The following is a 16,948-nucleotide window of genomic DNA, read 5'->3' on the forward strand; positions in this document are numbered from 1 at the left end:
TTACAGCTGGATCTCATGGAGGCATTTCCCCAACTGAAGCTCCTTTCTCTGTGATAACTCCAGCTGTGTCAAGTTGACACAAAGCTATCCAGTACAGTTGCAAAATGAGGAGTTATAAAAAGTATCCTTAGCAATTAATAACCATCAAAATAAAAGATTATTAAAATGTAACCGAAGAAAGGATACACCCACACAAAATGTTCTGGATATTAGCTTGTTTGTTTATTTATTTATTTATTTATTTATTTTATATTTCACAGAAGTCTTCTGGCCTTAGCTTCTCCAGAATGGGGAATACAGGTGTGAGTGACCTCACCAGGCTTCTCTGCGTGTTAGGAAGTTTGGAGAAGAAATCTTTAGGGCTTAACTTTAAGGGTTACTGTTCTTAGCATTTTTTGTTTGTAGTTAAAAAAGTATTATCTCAAACTTGATTCAAAATCTATGTGCTAGAGTTTTATAAATCTACCATCATTAAATAGTTTAACTATTTGAGAAAGAATCAAACTATTTTCACATTAAGTAGATAAAATAACCAGCTTGGATAATTTTTAAGTGGGTCTGTTGATATTTGTCAAGAGTTTTATTTTAACTATTTTTTTCTAGACCTTATGAGCTTAACTTTTGTGAATTTCCAGCTTTACTTTATGAGTTTGGTGGCAATCATATGACTTCAATATTTCCCTTTATCATTAATTTTCAGCGTTTACTTTGTCTCTCTGTTATCCCACACAGGGCTGCTGGAGGCACTCCGTGGTGATTTCAGAAGATCTCTCCTCTAAACGTTCCGGTCCCGAAGTAAGTGCATGGATGAATCCTAGAAAGAAAGCATCGTTATCTTTACACTTCATATTTAATTCCCTGACCTTTCCCTGGGTGCCCCTGTCAGTCTTAGCTCTTGCAGTCATTTTCAACATTAGAAATTTATTTCTTTTTTGTTCACATCGATCATCTTTGTATCATTCAGTACAATCCTAGTGTGTGTAGTTTGTTGTGCTTATGTGAGGGAGAGAAAAGCAACACAATAAAGGTGCCCACTCATCTCACTGGAGATTTGCTGGAGATAATTGGGGCAGAGAGGAAGGACAGAGTAGAAATTGAGAAAAGAGTCTCAGCCTGAATTTTCCAAATTGGTTATTTATCTGTTAATTCTTCATTTTTCCTCATCACCATGTCTGAATTCAGAAAGTCTTCCTAATGATAATAAACTGTGTCAAGAACAGATGGCTGATTTGATGGGATGAAAATAGCTGTGTCAATTGAGGGCATTTTTTTTTTCCTTACCCATTTTGCTTTTCATCACTCTGGGGTTGGTGGTTCATGATTTCCCCCTTGTACAGAATGTACCCTCAGCCTAATAAAATATGGTGAATCTCTCCCCCAAAGTAGTTTGGGCCCTTTTCTCTGAAAGACTTGAGAAGTGGCCTTTTGTTATTACTTTTAAGTAATTTCCACCTTCCTTGCCTTTTCAGTTTTAGTTAAGTTACTTTTGGGAGGATCCGTTTACAGTGTTGGGAATTTTACAGTTTCATGGGCCCTGACAGCTTGGCCTGAGAAGAGGTAGCATTATGTCAATTGTAAACGAGTATGCTATTTACATACTAATTAAACTTTGTACTAGTGTGGTGAAAGAGTCATTTGGAACACCCTTGTTGTGTTCCTATGATTGTTGTCTATTGAAACCATCCATTGTCTGGCATTTTGTATCCTCATCTCCTAAATGCTATTCCATAACCTTCTACTTAAAAATATTCCCCCACTGCTCATTGTTAGATACTCAGAATATCGGAGAAAATGCTGTAAGTCAGATACTTTGTCATACACCTAGTTTGGTGGCAACAATGACAAGGTAGGCTGTCAATTATATCCTAAATGCAAGCTATTTTTCTAAAAACGTCCTTTACATTTTAATTTTACCCAGTCTTCAAAAAATATGAGAATATGTTTTATAACATGTTTGTTCCTGGGGAAATTGGAGTTGCACAGTTCATAAGTGTGGACATGAGGACTCTGTTGTCCAACGTTAAGCCACTGCACTTACCGATGGCTTTTTTTTTTTTTCCAAGCCTACAGATTCACACACTACTGCTCAGTTCACACTGGATAGGAGTCACTTTTTGTCCATTCACTAATGGTCAATGTTTTAAGCAATAAAGTAGACATGCGTATTTTCAGTCTGTTACTACATTTCTACCACGGGATACCTTGCCATAGACTTCCACGCATGCTCTATGAAGCTGACTCAGGAATTCTCAGTGTTGGTAGCTTACGAAAGGAAAAATGATTAATAATAGTCCATTTAGCTTTTTTACTCTCTTGCTTCAGCAAAAGGTAGTTTATTAGATTTGGCTAATGACGTTTTCTCCTCCCCTTGTTAGATAAGGAGCAGAATCAACAATGTGTCACTTCTGTGTGGGAGCAGGCTCAACAAGCGCTTCAGCCACATAGAGCAACAATTGCCGGTTTCTTACTGTTTTCTGAATGGGTTGGGTGGAGGCCATCTATGTGGATGCTTCTATCCTGAGAGCACAAAGCTGCGAATGTTAAGCATTGTCAACAGAGTGTCATCACTTCCTAAAAAGAAAATGATAGAAAAAGGTGGGTGAGATGCCTCCTTGGTAAAAGCATTTGCTGCTAAGCCTGATTTTAAGCTTTAAGACCCACATAGTGGAAAGAGAAAAACAACCCTCACTAGTTATTCTTTGACTTGCATACATGTCCCATGCCACATGTGTGTGCTCACACAATAATTTTTTTTTTTTTAATTAAAGTAACAGAAATAGCCTTGACACCTAAATCAGAATACCTTGCTATGAGATTAAGCATGTGACCCCTTCCTTGCTTTTTCCTTACTATTTTCAATAACCTTCAAGGTTGAAATAATTCCGTAATGGAGTTTAAAAAAAAAATTCCAGGGAAAAGAAAGACAGAACATACAGCTTAGCTTTGCATAATTCCAGCAACCAGAACACATTTCCTGAAAGTGACAGTCTTGCTCATAGACATGCCAAAACAAAAAAAATACAAATCTAAAATTTGAGCTGATAACTTAGATGGTGGCAGAGATACCAACTTGTGAAAAGTCACAATTTTGCATTGTGCTGGGAAGCCACCTTCTGTGGGGGACTACTGTCACTCTTTAATACCCAACAGAGGCACCCCGCCGTGCTTTGTCGGTCAGGAGCAACATCCAAGGCTCCCTGTAAAAGTAATTCACACTTTTCTCACAACACTGTTGCTTTAATTACCACTGAACTCTGGATGTTCAGGCAGGCCTGGTAGGACATGGCAGAGACAGAAGCAGAGGCACAGAAAAAGCAAATGGCTTTTCTTCTCCTTCGTGATTAGCAGCCCATCTTTGATGGGGTTGTTCCTAGTTCTCAAGGCTGGACTTAACTTATTTCAACATATTTATTATCAAGCGATTCACAGTTGTGTGTGTGTGTGTGTGTGTGTGCATGTATGTATGTGTGCATGTGTGTTTATGTGTGTGTGAGAGAGAGGGGGAAGAGGGGGGAGGAATGGGGAAGGAGAGAAAGCTAATTAGAAGGTTTGGTAAGGAATGAATTTCTCATCTTTTCCGGTTTTTGTAACAAATACAAATGTACTGAGAGTTCAGTGTATGTATTTTTGGTAGACAAATGTCAATTTGTTTATTTACTGTGGATTTACTTCTTCAGGATTAGCAGACATAGCAAATCACATACCAAAGGAAATCACAGAAGTGCCAAAATCTACTGGTGCATAAAAAATAATAGACAGAACTAGTGCTTTGTAAATAATATGAAGACAATGTTGTAGGTTTAACATGTATGCAAACACACCTTTCATTTTGCATCACAAAATACATTGCCAATAAAATTATTTCCCATTGAACTGACTTCTACAATCTCCTCCACATAGATTACCAGAGCAAGTAACTATAACCTCATGTGAACTTTTAGCGATGTAATAAACAGGGCTATTATCCTTAATAAATTATTAAAGGATCTCTGAGTTTACTCTTGGCTCTAAAATTTCATGTTGAAATAGAATTTAAGGACTAGAGAGATGACTCAGAAGGTAAAAAAACAAACAAACAAACAAAAAAACAAAACCAAAAACAAAAACAAAAACAAAAACAAAAAACCATTTTCTGGACACATGAAGCTGAGCTTGCATGCCCAGAACCCATATAAAAAGCTAGGCCATGAGCACCTATGACCCCAGTACTGTGCAGTGCAGAGACAAGGAAATCTCTGGGACTTGCTTGATTCTAGAGTAAGAGATCCTGTGACAGGGAAGGACATTCAAAATCCTTAAGTGGCCTTTCTGTGTGCCCAGAAGTACACTCGCTCATACATCCTACACACACACATGTAAAATCCTAAATCATATTTGGCCCTTATCCATAGCTTCTCCTGTATTTATCTTATTAAATTATATATTCATTACCATGTGTGATAATGTGTTCTTCCTTGCATCCATATTGTAAGGAAAGATGAGCTCTCTGTAGGATGAATACCCATGAGACGGCAAAGTCTAAACACTTGGTGCTCATTTATTCAGTTAGATGACACAGACACTGTGTGACAGATTACAAATTTAAATTTGGCTGCATCAGCTGGACGTGGTAGGGCACACATTTAATCCTAGCATTTGGGAGATGAGGCAGGAGGATCCCTATGAGTTCTTGGCCAGCCTGGTGAATTCCAGGAGAGCCAAGGTTTCAGATAAACAAACAAATAAATAAACTGTTTCATTACATATTTCTGTTCATGTGTTTTTCTTCCATTGTTAACAAATGTGTTGAAGATGATCCACTGATGTGTGAGTTCACATTCTCTCACCTTATGCCTGCCCAGATCTTTATACAAACTTCCAAGAGAAATAATGAAGTAAATGTGAGCTTTTCAGACCCAGCTTTCTCCTGGACCACCATTGGGAGCCTAGAAATGATTCATCAGCAGTCTTGCAGTCCTCCACCCTGACAGGAGCTACAGTGTATCCAGACCCTGGCTGTCATGAAGCACTGTGCCCTAATTGCTGATACAGACACCATGACACAGGATAGTCCACTTTGTGCTGCTATATTTGGGGCAATTTGTTACTCAGAAGGAGTAGTTAGTTATGACACCCAATTTGGGGCATTAGAAACCATAATTGAATATGAGAAATTACTTTTCTACACTTTTTGTTTCATTTTGTTTTTTTCAAGACAGGGTTTCTCTGTGTGTAGGCCTGGAACTCACTTTGTAGACCAGGTTGGCTTCCTGAGTGCTGGAATCAAAGGCAAGCATCACCATCATCCAGTTTATATTCCTACTCTTATACATTTTATACACTATAGTTATAAAACAGAAAGTATAGACACTTTCATGATATTGATGAAAGCATTCTGCTTTAAAATAATAATTTAAAAAACAGCCTATTTTCATCAGAACTGACATACCATGAATTGCATATATTTAAAGTATATAGTTTGACATGTTCTGACATAAGTGGTTCCTATCCATTCCAAAGCCATCATTACAGGTAAGGCAGTAAACTATCGTTAATGAGCAGATCACCACAGAGTTTTCTAGCATCCACACGCTCCCCTTCATTCCTGTACCTAGGCTACTGCTACTGCATCTTCTAGTTGCAAGTTCCTTTGCAAATTTAAGAATTTGACATGAATTGACCATACAATGTGCCCTTTTTTGTTGTTGTTTAGGTTTTCCTTCTAGGGAAGTTATCTGTGACTCATCTACTTGTTGCACAGAGCATTTCGAGTACTGAGGACTAATCAACATTTGGGCATGCTATATTTTATTTATGTAATAGAATTGGTACAAGTTTGGGAATATCACAAGTGCCACTATTGTTATGCATGTGTGGTCAAGTTAATCGACATGCATTTTCTTTTTTCTTTAGAAAATACTTAAGGGTAGAGTGGTTTACCTCCTAGCCTGTAGCCCAAGCGCATTGGCAAAGGAATAATGTGGAACAGTCTCAGAACTATATGTTTGGTATATTTCATCCAGTTATTATTCTGTCTTGTTGTCTAATATCAATGCCCTAAACTATGTCCTCAACTGTAGACTTAGCAAAATGATTAATATATACATATATATTAATATATATAATTGTATGTATATGAATGTGTATAATTATATGCTACTTTTGTTTCTACTTGTTTCAGATAGAATGTTTAATGTGGTTCCCATTACTCCATATTGATATTGTCTCATTCTTTCATTTATCTTTGGTTATACCATTATTAAATGGCAAAAGCATATTTGCCTCCTCTTTGTATCTATTAGAAATTTGTGTCACATATGCAAACAAGCCCCGAGGTGAAGGCCTCTGGCATTTGGCTCTGATGCAGATTCTATACCTTAGCAATGTGAATTTAGACATGCTACTTAACTTCTCCACCTACCGTGTTTTCATCCTTATGAGGATGACTGCAGTGGGAGACTGGGGTACAGGTTTTAAAAGATGGTACTACATTTAGAGTAGAGTTCATGAACTGTTCTGAGCTCAAGGTTTGTAATATCACAAAATCTCCATAAACCAAGGTGCTAGTGATCAGTATTCATGCAGTTTTAGGAACAGCTGAATGAGAAATTGTATGAAAATCTTGGCAAAAGGGGGCTTGGAGAATATCTGTTATGCCATTGCCTAGGCTGGTAATGAATGTACTTTCTCACATTTTCTAAATAAACTCTGGGTTTCATTCCTGTTCCCCAGACCTGTCATTAGAGAATTGACACTCTCAAACCTTTATACCACACAGAAGCTGTGTGGAAGGCACTGGGAGAAAACATTAAGTTTGATCAATAGAGACGATCCCCTCAGAGGAAGCTGTTCTCTTCAGTAGGGCTGAAGGTGAGCCATTATGTGTGAAATCTAGAGCCAGACCCCACATAAAAGTGCCCTGCAGCAACTGGTTTAACTACCTCTATATCTACAGGTAGACAGAGGCAAAGAACAGGGTCTTGAATTAGAATTTCTTTTGAATTGAATGTTTAATTAGGAAAATATTGAAGACCTTCTCTGTTATCTCTGTCTCTCCATCTGTCTCTGTATCTCATGTGTGTACATGCGTGTATGTGTGCATGTTTGCATTAGAGAAGTTTAATGGCTTCAAAACTGTTCCTTTGTTTTCTGACAAATTGAGTATTCATGCATGTGTTTTATGTATAGACAATGAACTGCTTGAGAGTTTCAAAGACATTTATCTGTTTAAAAATGAAGACAGTTAGCATATATGTTCCCAATGTTAAGAATCTGGCTGTACACTACAGACCTGGCTGTTCCCTGCACAGGTTGCCATGTATTCTAATATGACAGTGGCCACCGGAAATGCTTGGTGACTATTGCATCACCAAGATAGAAGTATGGTGCCTAAACAGGGTATGTTGATTCAGGATCTTGTATGGTACTGAATTAAGACACAGGACAAAACTGTCCCTGCCTTGAAAACTATGCTTTGCTAGGCTATAAGTTTTACCTCTCTGGACACAATTACTCATTCTTAAAGAGTTAAGTGTACAAAGAATGAGTAGACTTTTTCAACTGAATCCTGATCCCCTACTTATGTGAAGACATACATAAGTATTTCCAGACCCGTGTTCTGGGTGTTAGGGTTTGAATATGAACCAGCACCTGTAGGTTCATGTATTAAGTAGTTTCTCCCTAGCTGGTGGAATTGTTTTCAGAGGCTCTGAAACTAAAGTATGTCTCTATGGACGGGTCTTTAAAGGTAAACCCAGTCTCCAGTCTCCTTTCTCTCTAATTCCTGTTGCTATGAGGTGAATAGACTCCTCTGCAAGAGCATACTCCCTTTCAATTGTGTTCTGCCCAAACAGAGGAACAGTTATGGAGAAAACCCTATGAAACCATGAGTCAAAATAAATTCCTCCTTCTTTAGGTTGTCTGCCTCAGGTACATTGTCACAGCAATGAGAATGGTAAATAATACAAATGGCCTGTGAGCATGAGCATCTCTCCCTAAGGCTTGCACTTTTTGCATGACCCTTACCAATGTCTTCTGTGCCCTGAGCCTTGAAGCATCAGACTATGGAGATATGAAGATGCCGTAAATGTTCATATGTGAGGGCTCCCTATTGTGCAGTGATGGGACAAGGGATAGGATAAGGGCTTTTGTCTCATGTTTTCCCTTGTGTTTCTGCTTTCCTGTGGCAACCACCTCCATGGAGGGCAAGAACTCTGAATTAAAGTCCATGCCTCCAGAGTTATTATAATATACTAATACATTTATAAACAGAGTTTATTTTAGCATAAAGTTTTCTGCCTTGATATGTTTCAGCATAAAATGGAACTTCTACTTGTGTTCATCCCATGGGGCTCTTCCAATGTCAAGGATAATTGTTATTTCCCAGGTGTTTCTTCCTTCTCCCTCTTGTTCCTCTTTTTTTGTGAGAACTGGGAAGGAAAGTTGGGGAGGAGAGGTTGGGACATTGATAAATTTGCCAGACTTTGGTACATAACAGTCTCTACCTGTGGCCTTGTGTGTAATTTCCATTTCTTCAGCCTTTGTAGAAAATACAAGGAAAAATTGATATTCTCCTTGTTTGCTATGTTAAGAGGAGTTTCAGCAACATGGCTTTCTTGGATCTCAAGTCAGCCTCAATGTGTCCCTTGCCCTATTCCCAAGCAGATAGGAATACTTCAACTGCTATATATGTCCCCAAGTCTCTCTGGGATTTCTTGTATTTTTAACAAGTTCTACTTCAAAGTCTTCTCCATAATGTTCCTGTTGCTGCTGCTGTGACACTTACTGCCACCGACTGATGAACTGAGAAACACTAACTCCCTTCTTTTCCATCTTGTGAAGCCTCCTTGAAGATGCAGCTTATGCTTTCTCTCTTCATTGGGAGGATGTAGGGATGAAACAGTTATGCAGGCACTCTGAATTCAATTCAATGGTTTGTTGCATATGACCATGTTACCCCACATGGGTCACTGAGCCCTTCTGAGCCTCAGTCAATCTTTAAAAAGATGTAAAACATGCTTTCTACTGAGACAATTAACTGATGTGCTTGATGTGATTTGATTGATATACAGCATGTAGTTTGATATTAGATTGTATCTCATATTGGCTCTAAAGGTCAACTTAAACACTGCTTATGTGAGACAGTCAAATTTGTAAACCCCCCATACATACACAAACATACATACACTACCAAATTAGCCAGAATAGCATCATAAGAATGCTAGATCACAAAATCTGGAGTATTAGTTGAGCATTATAAGTTAGACAGATTTTAGGACATTAGAAAATGTGCCAGAGAAATTGATTGAATGAAAGCAAAGATAAGCATTTAAATTAAATGAGGAAATCTGACCTACATCCATATCGTGAGTACTTGCATAGGCGTCTTAGCTCTTTTCTTTTAGATAAAACATAATCAAACACCTTAAAACACCTCAGCCAGATAAGGTCACACATACCTTTAGTCCCAGCACTCAGAAGGCAGAAGCAAGTGGATCTCTGAATTTGATACCCACCCGGCTTATAGAACAGGCTCCAGGACAACCATAGTTACGCAGAAAATCTATCTCAAAGTCAACAACAAACAAACAAACGAACAAAACCAACATACATCTTAAAGCACCTCAATTCAGCAGAAAGGAAGCAGAGGCATGTTGCCAAGAAAATGTTAAGACTTCACTTTTGACTTTATGCAATGACTTAGTTACCAAAGCAGGCTTGCTATCATACCAAACCGAAGATCAGTTTAAATAAGGCTTACCCAACATGGCCTTGTGCTTTGAGTCAAGTGGTATTTATTTGTAAATCATACTGATATTCCTGATTCTTATTCCCCTTCCCCAAACTATACAACTCTTCCATAAGGATTTTACTGAGTGACTGCATTCTAAAATGAAATTCCTATAAATTTGGCAAAGTAATGATGTAATCATATTACACTAGGAGGTCGGGGTTCTCCAGTGCATGTGTCCTCTTTACAATGATGAATCAGACAAGCTGCCAATCAGAAAACCCACTGGAAGGCGCGGGCAGAAGCCAGGCTGGTGGTAATTGCCAGCATTGTTCCTAGCACAGTGCACTGCATAAGACATACCCACAAACCACTAGCCACTTCAGTCAGGGATGCCATATCCTGAGAACCCGTGTTTGAGGATGTGCTGCATGTTCAACACAGAGCTGAAAACAGGCAGTGGTATGGACAGTCTCCAATTAGGCATAAGATTTTAATCTACTTTGCAGAACTAATCGAATGGTTGTGCTTCCCCAGTGTTCATGTGAATTGCACCCTAGCTGGAGGTTAACGGACTAAACAATAGCAGCAGCAATTAAGTGGATGTAAATGAATGTGATAGGCTAATTCTCACAAGGAGACCGTCAATGTGTCAGTGTCAATGCAGAGGTGCCTAGGATAAAGAAAGAATTGCCTGGGACACAGAAAGATTGAGCAGCAACCTTGTGAGAACGTGCATGTCTCAACTAAACTAGCTTGGAAATTCTTTGGATATAAGCAGGAGGAATAAAAATAAGTAACGACCCCAGTTCCCTTCTACATATCCTCCTGTGGGAGGAAAAGAACGAAAACACCATACTTTTTCATAAATATGCTCACTATTATTCCTCATAGTGTATCTTGACTATGAAATAGATTGCTGGATGTGGAACAGGACAAAGCACAAATCTACTAACAATAGAGAGAAGGACATTTTCATGACAGGGGAGTTGAGACCCTAAAAGAGGACAAGCTCCCCTGGCCTTTCTCATATTTGGAAATGGGTCTAGCGAGCAGAGTTAGAAAGCTGCAGAAGTTTATTGCTGGCAGGTTTCAGCAGAGCTTGGGAGACAATGATTACAGAGCAAGAAGAAAATGGGTTTGCTTCCATTTCTGTTCTTTTGTACATTTGGGGGCTGGGAATGGGAAATCTTAAGAGTCACTTGACTTGTGGATCTAGAAAATTCTGTCTAGCACCCACAGGCATTATTTAAAGGCAGTTTAATCTGTTTAAAAGAATATTGCTCTACGAATGCAATGCGTTCAGCCAGATGTAGCCTTCTGCCCTTGAAACATCTCACAGCTCCTCTGAAATAAAGAGAGGAGAGAGGAAGCTCTATGCCAAGACTTCTGGCCACGAAGGAGCCAAAATCTGCCTTTCTTTCTTAGATACTCACCATAAACATCACTGGGTATATTAGCTCACTAGCCTGTGATGAATATGATAGGCCTAGTTCCTAACATAATGCATGTGATCAAGGAGATAAAGCCAGCTGCATAAAAGAAGAGAGACTATTATAATACCACTTAGGAATTAATAGCCTTTTACTGAAAAATAGCTTCCCAATAGGCAACTGAAGCATGGGAACAAACTAAAGCAAATTGATCATGATTGGTAGATTGAGGGAATAAAAATAAACATTTTTTTTTAATCGATTACCCAGAAAAGAAAGGTAGATACAAACAATTCAGGAAACCTTCTCCAGAATATGTTCATAGGATCTAGAAAAACAGTTCAGGTTTAGAAAGAATATGATGCCAGGAAGCATCCCAGGTATATAAATGTGTTACACAAAGCCATTAAAACAAAGCTACCCATATGTGCAGCTTGACCTCCATGTGGGTCCTGAACAGCTGGAATGGGAAACTATCCAAAAGCCGTTGCCTGTAAGTGGGATATGTTCTACCTGGGCTGCCTGGCCTCAGTGGGAGAGGAAGCACCTAGCCTCACAGAGAATTGAAGTGCCAGCATCCCCCACTTGCTCAGAAGAGAAGGGGAGGAGGATGGGGAAAGAATTGTGGGAGATGGTGACTGGGAGGTGGGCAGTGAGCAGGATGTGGGATGTAAAGTGAGTAAATAAAATAAATAAAAAACAAAGCTACTAATGAAGTGTATACACACACACACATATATGTGTATGTGTATATATATATATATATATATATATATATATATATATATAATGGTTTTAACATTTCTACTAATTTTTGAAGCTATTTAATAGAAATCTGAATGTTTTTATATCTACCAGGACTACACCTATGACTCAGGTTGCTTATATAAATAAACTGTAGCAGAAAAAGCTTGTATTTGAATAATAGTAAACTTGAGGCCAGTTCAATTAGTTAAGCAGATGTCCTTACTCCGCTTCTTTGCCCTACCTCTTTAGAGGGAAAACCACAAAGAGGTGAAAGGGGAACGACATCTTACTTGGCAGGTGTAGCCAGAAGATTTGGAAACATTGCAAATTAGCTATTTGCTTCTATAAAATCAGGAAACAAACAACAATGGAAGGCAAAGGTTGAGCTACCATGCTCCAGTGACTTACACAGTACCAGGAGTTTGGGAGGCACGAAATCTTTAAACCTGTAATGCAGCAACCTAGGATCAATCAGATTTGAATGCAGATTTGAAGATACATGAAGGAACTGCATGTGAGCATCAAGAGAAAGGAAAGCAAAGTGGATGTGAAGCAAAAGTTGAAGCAGTCAAGAAACTATTGGCCAGTGAGTTAAGCATGTGCAGACAATGCAGTAGTAGCAGAGCAACCCCTCTGATGGGGATAAGTGCAGGGTCAAAGGAGCATGGATGCTAGGGCCTCAGAAAACCAACAGCATGCAAAGGCATATGTGAGGAAGAAAGGCAAGGACGTGGCATGCATTTGACATATATATTTATATATATGCCTTGTGAATTCAAGGCTACAAGGTGAGGTCATGTCTCAGAAAGAAAAACAATAAAGCAAAGTGAAAGAACAAAAACAAACAAGCAAAACCTCAAGAAAGAATCCCAGATAAAGTGTGGGAAGAAGAAAGGGGGAAGGGCCTAAGGACCTCAGATAAATTCTAAATCTAGTCAATCAACTAACCTATGAGTGCCCGTCTCTCCCAGAGGTTGATGTTGGGTATCTTCTCTCACTTGCTACCTTCTTGTTTTGAGGTAGCATCTTTCCATGAACCTGGGGTCACTATGGTCATCCAGCAAGCCAGCAGGATGCTACTGGAGCTTCCCTCTCCAAGCACTGGGCGTACATGTGTGAGCTACAGCCTCTTTCATAGGTGCTATGGGTCTGAAAACAGCTTCCCATGCTTGAACTTTTCCTCACTGGAACCTGGTTTTAAAAATGTTTTGAAAATTTTTTTTAAGATATGGAAGAAAATAGCTGTAACCCCCTAATAATGTCAATAAATAATAATATGTGCATATTCATATGAGTGCATATATACTGTCTACCTTGGTGTATTTGAGGGAAATCAATCAAATTGGAAGCACCTTTGATCATCAATACCAAACCAATACTACGTGATCTTTGTTTTGTAATCAAAAACAAAGTACTCACAAAATTATTTAATAGATAGTTGGACATTTTTATTTTATTTATTCCATATATGCACATTAATTTTTTCTGGAAGCATAAAGTAGCTTCTGTTGAGCTTTAACTAATTCACTTCAGTGCATGTCTTTCTGTTTGTTGTAAGATAGCATGTTTGTTTGCTCCAGGCCAAAAAAGATACTAAAGCTATTGCATTCAGTACAAGTTTGTATGTGCATCCAAAGGGTAGTCATATACATGCACATTAGATGCATCCTGTCCTCTGCCTGTTGCGTAGGTTGGCAGAAGATACCTTTACCTCTTCTAGAACACTGGCTAATGTTTGTCAAATTCAAACAACTAGAATCATCTAGGAAGATGGAATAATCACTGAGGGAAAGCTTCTGTCGCATTGGCTCGTGTCTGTGGATCTGGGACCGTTTAGTTGATTAATGATTTATATAGAAGGGCACAATGTTTGATGAGGAATATCATCCCTGGGCATGCAATCTGTGTTTGTTTAAGAAAGCAAACAGATCATACCATAGGGAACAAGCCCATAGCAGCATCCTTACAAACTCTGCTTTGTTTTCTGCCTCTAGGTTCCTGTCTTGAGTTCCCTGCCTTGATGTTCCTCAATGATGGACGTAACACATGAGCCAAATAAACTCTTTTATCCTACAAGTTTCTTTGTGTCAGAGTTTTATCACAGCCACAGAGAAACAGAGTGGGACATCTACTTTACCGAGTGCTCTCTCTTAAATCTCTGCATCAGCTGCAGTCCACCACGGATGATAAAAGAATGATAAAAAAATGGAAGTTCCTGTTTTATGCCCGAGTGAATATATGCTATCAAAAATTCTGATTCTAATTGTCATTATTTTCTACTTATGGCTTATGGACCTTGTTTCCATGCACAGGGAAATACAAACATGTTGGATATGAAGCAGCTTTTGTGGAATATTCTTGTAAATATACATACTCATACACAGTAGAATATATAAAACTACTATAGAACTTTAAGTCTACCTCCATGAATTTATTGCAGTGTGCTAAAGATTTCTTTAAAAGATGTAAATATATTATAAATTTAAATAAAAATATATTTAAAAGAACAGAAAATTTGTAAGGAAGATGAGTGAGTGTTTATTCTGTGCTGTGGAATTAGAAATGCAGACACAGTATTTAGTAATGTTGTACTGAGAGTGCACACAATCACACCCCCTGTCCACCCCCCCACCCCCCGCTCCTGCCCTTGCCATGATCTTTATTAGCTTTGCTCTGGTAATGTGACCTTACAGAGCTCTACCCAGCCCTGACAGCCACATAAAACCCACAAACAAATAGGGGGCTGCTGCAGCCTTTTCAGATTTAGGATCCTACTCAAGCTTATGAATCAGATTTTTCTATGTGTGGACATGACAACTATGGAAAAACTGTAATTTAGGACATATTCTCTTTATCCCTTTATGTAGAATTTCACTTTAATGTGATGCAAATGACAGGAAGAAATACATTCAGTGAATGTTAAAGCCTTCCATTAAAAATTCTGTATGCATTTTACATTCTAATTCACATATAGTCAAAAACCCTGATAAAATCACAGTGCTGATTTGACTGCCGCACTTATCGTATTAATGAGGATACTTTATGCCTTTTGAAAATTGGGATATGGTCCATTATGTGATTGTAAGGGATGTGATTGTATCTCTTAGATTTGTTATTCATCCTCACCCCTCCCTCCAGTCAGGGTTGTATATGAGAAGATTCCTTGGTGATCCAGGACCCAGGCTGAAAAAAAGGCACAGAAAACTAGACCCTGCTTCTTTTTAGTTCTGTTTTAGGGTGAGATACACACTCACACAGTAAATAAATAAATGCTATTTTCTTTCTTAAAAAAAATATTTTTCTCCTTTCATAAACACAAAGAAAAGCTTACCAAGGAAGTTAGACAAAAGGAAGGGGTAGGGTGAATGGGCTGGGCTCTCTGGAGGATTCTTCTCTCTCATTCCCAGCCAAGGAGCCATAGGTCCATCATGAGGCTCCCACTTCTGGACTGAGGAACACCTGAACCAGTTTCCACCTTTCCTCTGAAAACCAATGAAAGTCTGGAGAACGGCTGAAGGCTTAGCTTTCTTGATTGACAAGGGAGGGGAGGGTAGTTGACACTTCTGAAAAGGTTCTCTTATAAAAAGTTTCTTTTCTTTGTCTTGTCACATAGTCATCTTTGACTCCGAGGAGCACCCAAGTTTGACCACGTCTGCTAGTATTCACTTTCTACCACAGGAACTTCTGCCCCCGGGTCCCAAAGTAATGGTATTTATAGAGAGGAGCTGTACCTCTGAAGTTGTACTTGGGTCCACCTCTAGGGAGATGAGTACCTGCCAGTAAGCTATCTGAGCATCTCACAGAACAACAGGACAGTGACATCAGTGCTTTCCAACCTTCAGATAAAAGCCAAGTAGGGGACCAATGGCTTTGGCGAGGCAGCTTCAATAGCCCCAAAGCACCATTTACCCAATTGCCTCCTTAGTCATGGCTCCCAGTATTAACTCACAGTCCCCTGAGAGAACCCCAGACACCATGTTGTTGTCTGGGCTCCTGTTCTTAGATATTATCCATGTGTTTCTGTGTGAGAGCTCTCTGCCCCTCTGACTTTCTCATCTGTTTCTGTCTCTCTAGCTCCATTTCTCCTTACTTCCTCTTCTCTTTCTTTTTCATTATTATTCTCCTAAATTCCTTTAAGAAATGATAGTCTGCTGCCTGGATCCTGAAGGAAATGGTGTTAGCCTTTGCTAAAGCAGACTCTGATAGAGTCTGTAGAGTTTTGTAAATACCAGGATCCGCGCTCTTGACTTAAATTGTTCTAGTATGTCTTGAAACCCCATGTTTAGGCTTCATCCAAGACTATATTGTTTAGTTTTGGTTTTTTACAACTCAGATGAAAAAATATTTTAAGTCTCTATGCTATGCTGAAATATCAAAACCATAGCCCGGTACCTCTTACCTCATATGCAACAAGAAATGTCTTAAGGAACCATTTGCACTTCATGTTTTATTTTTTAAAATGGTGTGAAATTATATATCAAAAGAGATCACAGGGTGTCTTTTCTGATGGGAGGCAGGGATCTCCCTTATTTGAGATTCAAAGCCAGTAGGAAGTTTTTACAGTCTTCTGGACAAGGCTTACTACATCCTAATGTCTGTAAGCTCACTCTGCTCTGCTCAGCACTCTTACTAATCAGCTGTGGAGCTGCATCTTCTCCATGCTGCATCTTCTCCATGCTGCATCTTCTCCATGCTGCATCTTCTCCATGCTGCATCTTCTCCATGCTGCTGCATACTACTTTCGGATGCTCCTGCTTTGAATGGTCGTTTTTTGTGTTTTGTTTTGTTTTGTCTTGCATTCACTGATTCACAGAGTTGTGGGTAGAGAGAGTAGTGTCACCGGCACACCCAGGCATGGGCACATCGTTTCATACTGCCCTCTGCATTTTACATGTATTTCTTTTCTGAAGAAACTCATTTGAGAAATCTTGGCTCCGCGTTTGGGGGAAAATCATTTACCTTCTTTCCTGCCTGTTGAAATCCATCTCCTCATTCTGTTTCTTAATAGAAAACCCCACTTACTTACATCTTCTCAGATCCTATTAGTTAGCTCAATTGG

The 16,948-nt window shown here is 39.0% G+C and overlaps 1 long non-coding RNA gene across 1 annotated transcript in view; it reads left to right on the top strand.

Annotated features, from left to right (window-relative positions):
• The window catches only part of LOC115065206, a 28,587-nt gene extending 26,028 nt beyond the window's left edge, over positions 1-2,559 (top strand). The window contains exons 2-3 of the long non-coding RNA XR_003844992.1: positions 733-795; positions 2,376-2,559. This is a non-coding gene — a long non-coding RNA (uncharacterized LOC115065206). The remainder of the gene's footprint in view (positions 1-732; positions 796-2,375) is intronic.
• The last annotated feature ends 14,389 nt before the right edge of the window (positions 2,560-16,948 follow it).

This window comes from Mus pahari, chromosome 13, assembly GCF_900095145.1.
Source record: "Mus pahari chromosome 13, PAHARI_EIJ_v1.1, whole genome shotgun sequence".
NCBI lineage: Eukaryota > Metazoa > Chordata > Mammalia > Rodentia > Muridae > Mus > Mus pahari.